The sequence below is a fragment of the Phodopus roborovskii genome, unplaced genomic scaffold (assembly GCF_943737965.1).
Source record: "Phodopus roborovskii unplaced genomic scaffold, PHOROB, whole genome shotgun sequence".
In the NCBI taxonomy this organism is placed as follows: Eukaryota; Metazoa; Chordata; class Mammalia; order Rodentia; family Cricetidae; genus Phodopus; species Phodopus roborovskii.
The window spans coordinates 16598889-16608221 of record NW_026126485.1 but is presented as its reverse complement, the minus strand read 5'-3'; the positions used below and the strand labels follow the sequence as shown (position 1 = coordinate 16608221).

General features: G+C 44.2%; 1 non-coding gene across 1 annotated transcript; it reads left to right on the top strand.

The window, feature by feature from the left end:
• The first annotated feature begins 3240 nt into the window (after positions 1–3240).
• LOC127229964 (small nucleolar RNA SNORD78) lies at positions 3241–3304 on the top strand. Its single transcript, XR_007835153.1, has one exon. It is a non-coding gene; the product is annotated as a small nucleolar RNA SNORD78 (small nucleolar RNA).
• Positions 3305–9333: the final 6029 nt, after the last annotated feature.

Sequence of the window (9333 nt, the reverse complement as noted above, 5' to 3'; positions counted from 1 at the left end):
TGGGAGCTTACATAACATAACCAGCCCTTTAGGGACACCGGACACTCTCTCCCAATACCTGCTCACTCACTAGACAACACCAAGGTAGCCTCCTCCTCCTCTATAAGATCACATCACCCCTCACAAGGAAGTCCTGGCAATTATTTCATCGCCAAGCTCCCCATAATTTATTTTAAAAAGAAATAGAATCTGAGCTGAAGTCAGTCTTTGAAGGAGAACAGAGGCAAAGGACGGGAGTTGTGCGATTCATGGCAGCCTGGCTGTTTGTCTCAATTCCCTGTGCACGCCCCAGGGCAGCTGCCACCGCAGCGGGGGGGTGGGGGGGGGTGGGAACTAGATTATTGGAGCCTTTGCTGCTGCGAAGATGGATGGCTTCTAAGTGGGACCTCTTCTGCTCACAGTGACCAGGCGCGATATTGAGCAAAATAATGGTCAGAACGAACATCGCCGGGCCCCTAATGAGAAGCTGTTGACAGAAAAATTGCTCTAACATTCATCAAAAAACCAATAAATGCCAAGGAAGGGAGTGGAAAAGCAGTAGCTCATAAATTCTTTCTCAAGGGGACTCTGGAAGCGATCCGGGGGCAGCACACCGCACTGCCTTCTCAGCACCACCGGGGATGCCTCCAGGAAGCCTGTGACACCAATGGGCGGCTTACCGGGATCGTTTTCACTTATTTAAGGGAGATTATCAACAAGGAGGCCGAGGCCATTCCAGCCTTTGGTCAGGGGATTCTGTAATGGATACCAACAGTGATCGGAGCTCTAGCTCAGTCACGTGGCAGTCTACGTGGTGCCCCAGTCTGAAAGGTTCACAGGAATGGAAGTCCTTTGCTCTGTTTCTGTCACTCCTATTGCCGACACTATCACTTTACAGTTAGTCCTATTGCTTCACGACAGCGTGCCTTCTGTGGTGAAAACTTTTTGTTTCTAAGAGAGGGATATTTACTGACAGCCTCGTGTGACTTAGTTTCTTGATTCACTTGATTCCTCCTGGTGACCAGACTGAATGAAGGAGGACTTGTGTGTGGGAGATTTTTTGGAAAGTGATCACAGGTGTCAAGTATGAATGAGAGCTTGGTTGTGCTCAGAGAAGGCCGGCAGGGATGGGCCAGTCAAGATGGCAGTAACAGGTCTAACTAGATCAGGGATGGATGGCTTGAAAGCATCCAGATAGTGACTGCTGGCAGCTTTCACTTGGGGGTGTCATGTTTCAAAGTGAGATGGTACCATATGCTCCCCTGTCTCAACAGTTGGTCCCCAGCTGGTGGCTCTGTCTGTGAAGGCCAAGGTGGACTCTCAGGGGAGGAAGAGGGTCACTGGAGGTAAGTCTTAAGTTTTTCTAGTCGGTCCCACTTCCTGTGTCTGGCTACCTCAGGGTCCTACCTGCCACCACGCCTTCCCTGCTATGGTGGAGTATGTCCTCTAGAACTGTAAGACAAAAACAGCCCTTCCTTTGTTAAGTTTCTTTTTGTCACAGCAACAAGAAAAGTCACTAATATAGGGCTGATAAAAACTGATTTTATCACACTATAAAGCCACGGATGGGAATAATTGAATTGTATATTTTATTTTCTATTTATTTATGTTTTTTTTTTTTTTTTTTTTTTTTTTTTTTTTTTTTTTTGGAGACAGGGTTTCTCTGTGTAATAGCCCTGGCTGTCCTGGAACTCACTTTGTAGACCAGGCTTGCCTCATACTTGAGATCCACCTGCCTCTGCCTCTGCCTCTCAAGTGCTGGGATTAAAGTTGTGCGCCACCACTGCCCAGTGTTGAATTGTATACCTTCAGTGGTTTCATTTCATGGCATGAGAATCATACCTTTCTAGTGCTATGTGTGTGTGTGTGTTATGTATGTGTATATGTAATGCATATGCACATATGTACATATGTAGGCTAGAGGTTGACACTGGGTGTCTTTCTTTCTGAAACTTTGTCCCTATGGATCTAGGAGTCTGCCTATCTATGCCATCCACTCAAACATCCCTCCATGGGCTGGAGCACAGATCCTTGTCACCATGGCCAATTTACAGGAGTGCTGGGGGCACTGTCTCAGGTCTTCATGTTTATGAATCAGGTACTTTAATGGACCAAGCCTCTTTCCAGCTCCCTAATGTAATAAATATTATTTTTTTAAAAGGATCAGTAATTCTATCATCTGAGAAGTCCTATCAACCTATAATAAATGTAATAAAAGTGAAGCTTCTTCCCCTGAACACCCCTATTCTCTTTTTTAAAAAATTCATGCTGGCAGGATACAGTAAATTGCATGCAATACTGTATTTTATAAATGTGCGCCATTTTTTCATTCATAAAACAAAGCCTGCCTCTGTCTTCACAAGGGATTCTAGCATCACTTGGCTTTTAAAGATTTTGTGGATGTCACTTTTATGATGAAGAAGGCCCATCTATCACAATGACATGCTGTTCTGTCTACAACATTGGTTCCTTTGTGTGTATGTGTGTTTTTTAATTCTTGTTCTAGCCAAATTTAGATTTTATTCCCTCAGATTAGGAACTACATCATTTAGGTTGTCAAATAAATAACTTTATACTTGCCTCCTCTGGTTTTGAGGCCATGGTCTTGTGCATGCTAAGTTCTCATCCTGAACTATAGTGTTTGGTTTATTTTTTCTTTTCTTTTTGATATTATAATATAATATAATTATATTATTTTCCCTTTCCATTCCCACCTTCCAAACCCTCCCATATATCCCTCATTGTGCTCTTTAAAATTCATGGCCTCTTTTTTTCATTAATTGTTATTGCATGCATGTATGTCTATGTAGATACATATTTATTTCTAAATATAACCTTCTCAGTCTAAATAGTGTCACTTGTACTTTTGTTTTTAGGGCTGACCTTTTGTGTTGGGTAACCAATCCATGTGCTCTTCCCTAGGGTAGACTATCTCTCCCGCTCTGAACATTCCTTAGTTGTCTGCAGTTCTCTGTGTAGGGTTGAGTCCTCGAGGTTCTGTTCCCACCCCATCCACTTTCAACCCTTGGTTTTTTGAGGCAATGTCTTCTTGTGTAGCCTAGGCTGGGCTTCAGCCTGTTACTTAGCCCATATTGGCTTTGAACTTATGACCCTGGTGCCTCTGCTTCCCAGGTGCCAGGATTATAGATGTGTGGTATCACACCTGGATTATACTTCCTTTTCATTTATAAATTATGAAGCTATAAGCCTTTGTCTGCTGTGTTGAGGGAAAGTATCCCTCTTCTCAAAACCTGGAATTCCTTGTATGATGCTGACCAAATGTCTGACAGGGAAAAACCATATAGTCAAAATTAACACTGAGAGACCAGTAATGAACAACTCTGATATTAATAAGAGGAACATTTTGAAAATTCTACCTACTGCTTGTCTGTTTTGTTTAAATGGCTTGCTAATGCCCCGATGGTGGTGATCTCTTAGCTGAAGGTGTTGAGTCAGCTTGACAGAACACATGTGTAAGTTTCACACCAAGGTAGGCTCTCGTCCTGAAAGTTCATTTGCTCTGATGGAACCATGCTCATGGAGCTTGCTGTTTAGAAGGCAGCTGGATGGAAATTCAGAGAGCGAAGATTAACACGTAAGATCAATGTTGCACCAAATCATGAATTTAAAATGAACTACAAACCATCAAAAAAAAGTTGGAATTTCCCCATTTTGATCCTACTTCTCAATTAGAAATCATACATGGCTTCCCTACTGCTTAGCAGGAATAGTTAAAACCCCGTGGCTTTTAACCCTGGCAATCTATCTGACTCTGCCCTAATCCATGTGCCCCCATGGCCTCCTTAGTAGACATCACAAACCTAACCCTCTGGTGATCTTTCATTCCTTCTGCTGCCTCCTTCCTCAGTCCGTATCTCCCTGGTCCACAATCCTCATCCACACAGCCCTCATGAAACTTCTGGCTCTCTGGCTGGGAGGAAATGCTTATTCCTCTGGACTTGGCACACAGGTACCTCTGTATCTGAGGGCATCTGCCTTGGGCTTCTTAGTTATTTAGGGATTTGTTATCTCCTCCAGGAGCACACGGTGAGCATGCTTTAGGGTACGTGTACAGATAGATGACTTGATTCATTACGACTTTACCAAGGATGAACATCTCACATGAGAAGACACTGAGAGGGTAACATGGTCACACCCAGGCTCTCGCCTCACTTTGCTTACATTTGCTGGGGAAACTTTTACCTCCCAGTTGCCCTCAGTGCGAGATGTTCACAGCCAAAACTTGAGAGAAAGCACATGGCTTCTATGGAGGACAGGCCTGTAACCCAAGCTCCCATAATCATCCCTTGTGCAATGTCTTCCCCATAACCTGCCAATAGATAGAATATGGCAAAGGTGATGGGGTACATGTGATTTCATGCGTGTGCTCATGTTGCACAAAATCATGGAGTACATCTTGCTAGGAAACTCTCTTTTGCTTGTTAGCGTCAATGAAGCAAGCTTCCATGCTGCAAATTGCCATCTATAGCGAGCCATATGTGGTCAACAACCAGTAAGAAACAGACCCTCAGTTTGGTAGACATCTTTAAGGAACTAAATGTCACCCACAATCACAGGAGATTGTCAAACCTCAAGTGAGACTGCAGCGCTGGCTGATTCTCTTCTCTCTCTGCCTCAGAGTGTGTGTGTGCGTGTGTAGGTGGGTATATACACATATGTAGAGTATGGATGCATGTGTGCAGGATTTGCATGTGTACTTCAGAGTTGGTCTTGGGCACCTTCCACCTTTTTGTTTGATTGGCATGGACCTTTGTTAGCTGACCCCCAGGCTTCCAGGGTCCCTCCAGTGCCCCCTGTCATCTACTCAATGCCAGGACTGTAGCTGTGTAACTCTTTGCCTGAGGTTTACTTTTCTCATGTATATTCAGGGGATCTGAACTCAGGTCCCCACGCTTCTTTTCTGTTTCTTATTTTTTGAGACAGAGTCTCTCTATGTCTTCTATGACTCTCATGTCTTCTATGACTCACTTTGTAGAACAGGCTGGCCTTGAACTCACAGAGGTCCTCCTGCCTCTGCCACCAAAGTGCTGGGATTAAGGGTGTGCACCACCACGGCCTGGCTACCACCCATTTTCTTAATTAACTCTCTCTGAAGGCTGTTACATCACTAGAAGCTGAGTGTTTGGAGACTAAAATACTCATTAGTCCTGCTTTACTAAAACAAGCCTGAACTCCCTAAGTCTGATTTTACCCGAGTGGAGTGGTGCCACTTTCACATGCCATCTTCAATTTAAAGAGAAATGCCAACTGACTTCTCTGAGTTGAAAAGGAAAACAGCAATTTAATTCAAGTTCCACTCTCTGAAACTGATTCAGAACTGAACACTGCAGGAAATCCATCTGTGTTGCCTTGTGGACTAAAGGAAACTGCACTGGCAACATTTAACATATAGCAAATGACTCTGAAGGTTTGTTCTGAGCTAGGCATTGTCACGAATAACAATGTACTGTGCAGCCAAAATGGGCCGACATTTCATCCAAGAGACACAGTATACACAGCCCAGATGCTTTGTCAGCTTTCATGAACTATCATCTGGGACATGAAAAGAAATCATTTCCCTGTATCTGTGATGGCTAATGTTGGTTGTTAAATTGACATGCCTGGGAAGAGGGAACCTCATTTGAGGAACTGTCTCCATCAGATTGGCCTGTGGACATGTCTGTGGGGCATTTTCAAAAAATAAACATTGAGGTCTGAGGAGATGGCTGGGTTGGCAACATTCTTGCTGTGTAAGAATAATGACCTGAGTTTGGTTCCTAGAACCCAGGTAAAAAGCCAGGCATGGTGGAACATAGTGTTTGGGCTGGGAAAGCTGAGGCAATGCAAAGGGCTAGCTTCCTGGCTAACCACTCTCACCAATTGGCAAACCCTAGGTCTGTCCTAGTGAGAGACTCTGCCTCAAAACACAAGGTGGACAGCTCCTAATAAACAACACCCAAGGTTGACCTCTGGTTCATGTACATATGACCATGTGCACACACATACACACACCACCTATATGTGCACATAGAAAAGGAGAAAATAAACTTTAAGCCTCAAATGATGAAAGAAAAATCTTTGCAAGATGAAAATTTGACATTTTCTTAATTGTTGACAAAATACATGTCAACTTCAATAGTAGAATTTAACACATCATTATAGTTGTTTGCCAAGAAATCATGACCTTTAATTAAGACATATTTGAATATCCAATTGTTCAATACATTTTCCTAAATAAAAGAATGAAGTATGGCAGTGGGTATATTCTGATGTTTGATGGACTGGTCATCCAAAGGTAGCAACACCCAGGGCTTGTATGAGGATTTTAAGAGTATTCCAGGCTCCCTTAGGTTGTTCTTTATTCCTTCTAGACCAATTGCAACTGCTTATGATTTTGTCATTCATACCTCATTGCTTCAACTTTATATTTACTTGTTTATTTACTTACTTATTTGTGTGTGTGTGAATATGAACACTATGGAATGTGTGTAGAGGTCAGAGGACACAAGGGGGAGTCTGCTCTCTCTTTCCACGATGTGTGTCCTGGGGATCAAGCTCAGGTTGCCAGGTTAAGGGATGCCTTAGTTAAGGTTATACTGCTGTGAAGAGACTCCTTGACCACAGGCACCCCTGTAAAGGAAAACATAATTGGGGCTTGCTTACAGTTCAGAGGCTTAGTCCATTATTGTCTTATGGGGGATGTCCTGCCTGTATGCTGTGAATATGTTTCTCTCATTAGTTTAATAAAATGCTGATTGGCCAGTAGCCAGCAGGAAGTATAGGTGGGGCTACCAGACAAGGAGAATGCTGGGAAGAGAAAGAGAGACACAGAGAGAGACATAGATACAGAGAGAAGAGACAGAGACACAGAGAGACATAGAAACAGAGAGAGAGACAGAGAGAGAGAGCTATTGGGGAGTCACCATGTAGCTTCTGGAAAGATAGAATGCTGGGAATTCTCCAGTAAGCCAAGACCAAGTGGAAATACATAGACTAATAGAAATGGGTTAATAATTAAGAGAGAGCTAACCAATAAGAAGCCTGAGCCATTGGCCAAGCAGTTTATAATTACTATAAGCCTGTGTTTATTTGGGCCTAAATGCCTATGGGACCAGGTGGGAAAGGAACTCCATCAATAATTGTCTTGGTGGGAAGCATGGCAGCATGCGGGCAGACATGGTGCTGGGGAAGTAGCTGAGATTCCTATATCTGGATCCACAGGTAGGAAGTAACTGTGATACACTGACCAGGCTTGAGTTTCTCACCTACCCCAGAGTGACACACCTCTTCCAACAAAGCCACACCTATTCTAACAAGGTCACACCTAATAGACTCCTATGGGGGTCTATCTAGGCCATTTTTATTCAAACCACAGCAGGGGGCAAGTGCCCTATTGGCAAAGACATCTTGCTGGACCCTGCTGGGAGGATTTGACTTACTGCTTACACCACAAGTGCAGGTAGTCACAAAGTTAGCTTGTGGCAGAATCATCTGCAAATCCTGCAGGGAATGTTTTTGGAGCAACAGAAACCAAAATGTTCCCCTTGGCTGGTCTGGTGAGAAGCTGAGGCTTCTGCTTTTTAATGGTCTAAGCTTTAGGTGTAGGTGACCCATGGGTCACACTGACCACATTGTTCTTAGTGAAATGGGGTTTCAGAAGAATGGGTGATAAGGACATGGGCTGAGTACTCAAAAGGTTCTGGGAGCACAGAGACTGAATTAAGAAGAATGATCAAGTCCAATGGATTTTGGCTTTATATGGGGTCCGCTTTGCCATTGACAGCCTCAGAGATTGTGGTATGACCTAAACTCCCGTGTCTGTGAATGGGTGTCTGGTTCTTCAATAGAATCATGTGTTTCTTGTGTTTGTCACTGCTCAGAGTCTAGGTCCTATCTTCTGCAATGGCAGAGAAGAAGTTCATTGGTACTGTAGAATCCAGGATGTAGAAACTGTAGAAACAAATGGGGGTATTTATTGGTGGAGGAGCCATGATTTCTTCCTTATCCATTGCAGCCCTCCCTCCAAACCTAGATTGGAATTCTCAATCTTCTTGCCGTACTTTCCTACTTGCAGGATTTGCACATATGTGCAGGCATGCCCAGCAGGGGGTGCAGCTTTATAGGAAGGGAAACAGTGCTGATGGAGGCTGCCTCCCCTAAGATGCCCACACAACTGGGACTGGCATTCAACCAGGGTTCTTGGTTGCCAAATGGATACTTCTCCTGAGATTGCCTTTGGAAAGCAGAGTTCCCTTTACTCTGCTACTTAATCTAGTCTCCTATGAGCACATCACAGATCTAGCTCTAGCCTGGGTAGCAGTTTTTGCCTATGTCGGAAGGCATATATTATGGCAGCTGGGAACATAGCCCTTGTAGCCATGCAGATTCAAATCACACCAGCTCTTCTGAGGGCAACACCTTGACTTCCCTGGGCCTTATTCCTAGCACAGAGGTGAAGAATGAATTCTAGGACTGCCTGGGATAGCTTTGGGCACTCCCGAAGTCTCTGATGTTCTGTCATTTGCCTGTTTCTACTCTCTAGGGGCCATGCCAGCCTTTGAACAATGCCTTACTTGGGGTTAGCTGAAGTGAATGCCCATTCTATGGACTTGATCGGCAATGACTGCTAGGGTGTGGCCTGCTGGGCTCAGCTCAGCTCCCCAGAAGTAAACAGTGCCAAAGGAAAGATAAATATAATAGGCTTTTCAAACAGTCACCATGTGTGGTTATCAGGAAGTTTTCATTCAACATCCTAGTAAAAGGGAACAGATACAAATAAACTGAGAATGATGTTAGCCTTGGGATAGATTATTTGATGCTGAGGGTGTGTGGCATATTTCTCCCTGGATTGTTTTCTGCCCCAGTGACTACTGATATTTATAGCTGGTTGTCAATTGCACATCAGCTCATAGGCTGGGGAGCCAGCCTGGAGGCCTGAGGAGTTTGTGATTTGATGGAGCAGCACTTGCTCATATGGAAACGGCATTTCGTTTTCATTTGTCAAATGTGTGAGAAGGCTTTTTAGCCTCACCAAAGCCTGCATAGCCTCTGCCATCCTCTCTTTCTCAGCAGTGCGATCCAGCATCCACCAGGCAGTAATTTTCTCAGTGCAGGCACCAAAGAGGAACAGACAGTGAGTGGTCCATTTCTTTTGGACTAACCGCCATAGTCAGTCCTTAGATTAGAAATGTGAGCCTACTGTCCATTGCCTAGTAGTAAAACCCCCCAGTGCCCTGCAAGCTAACAGACCCAGTGTTTCTTGCAAGCTGGCAAAGTCCTTAAGGTAAGAGAATGTCTTCCACTCTCTTGGGTGGAGACAGTGTTGCAGAGCAGGGCAGCCATTTGTCCTTGAGC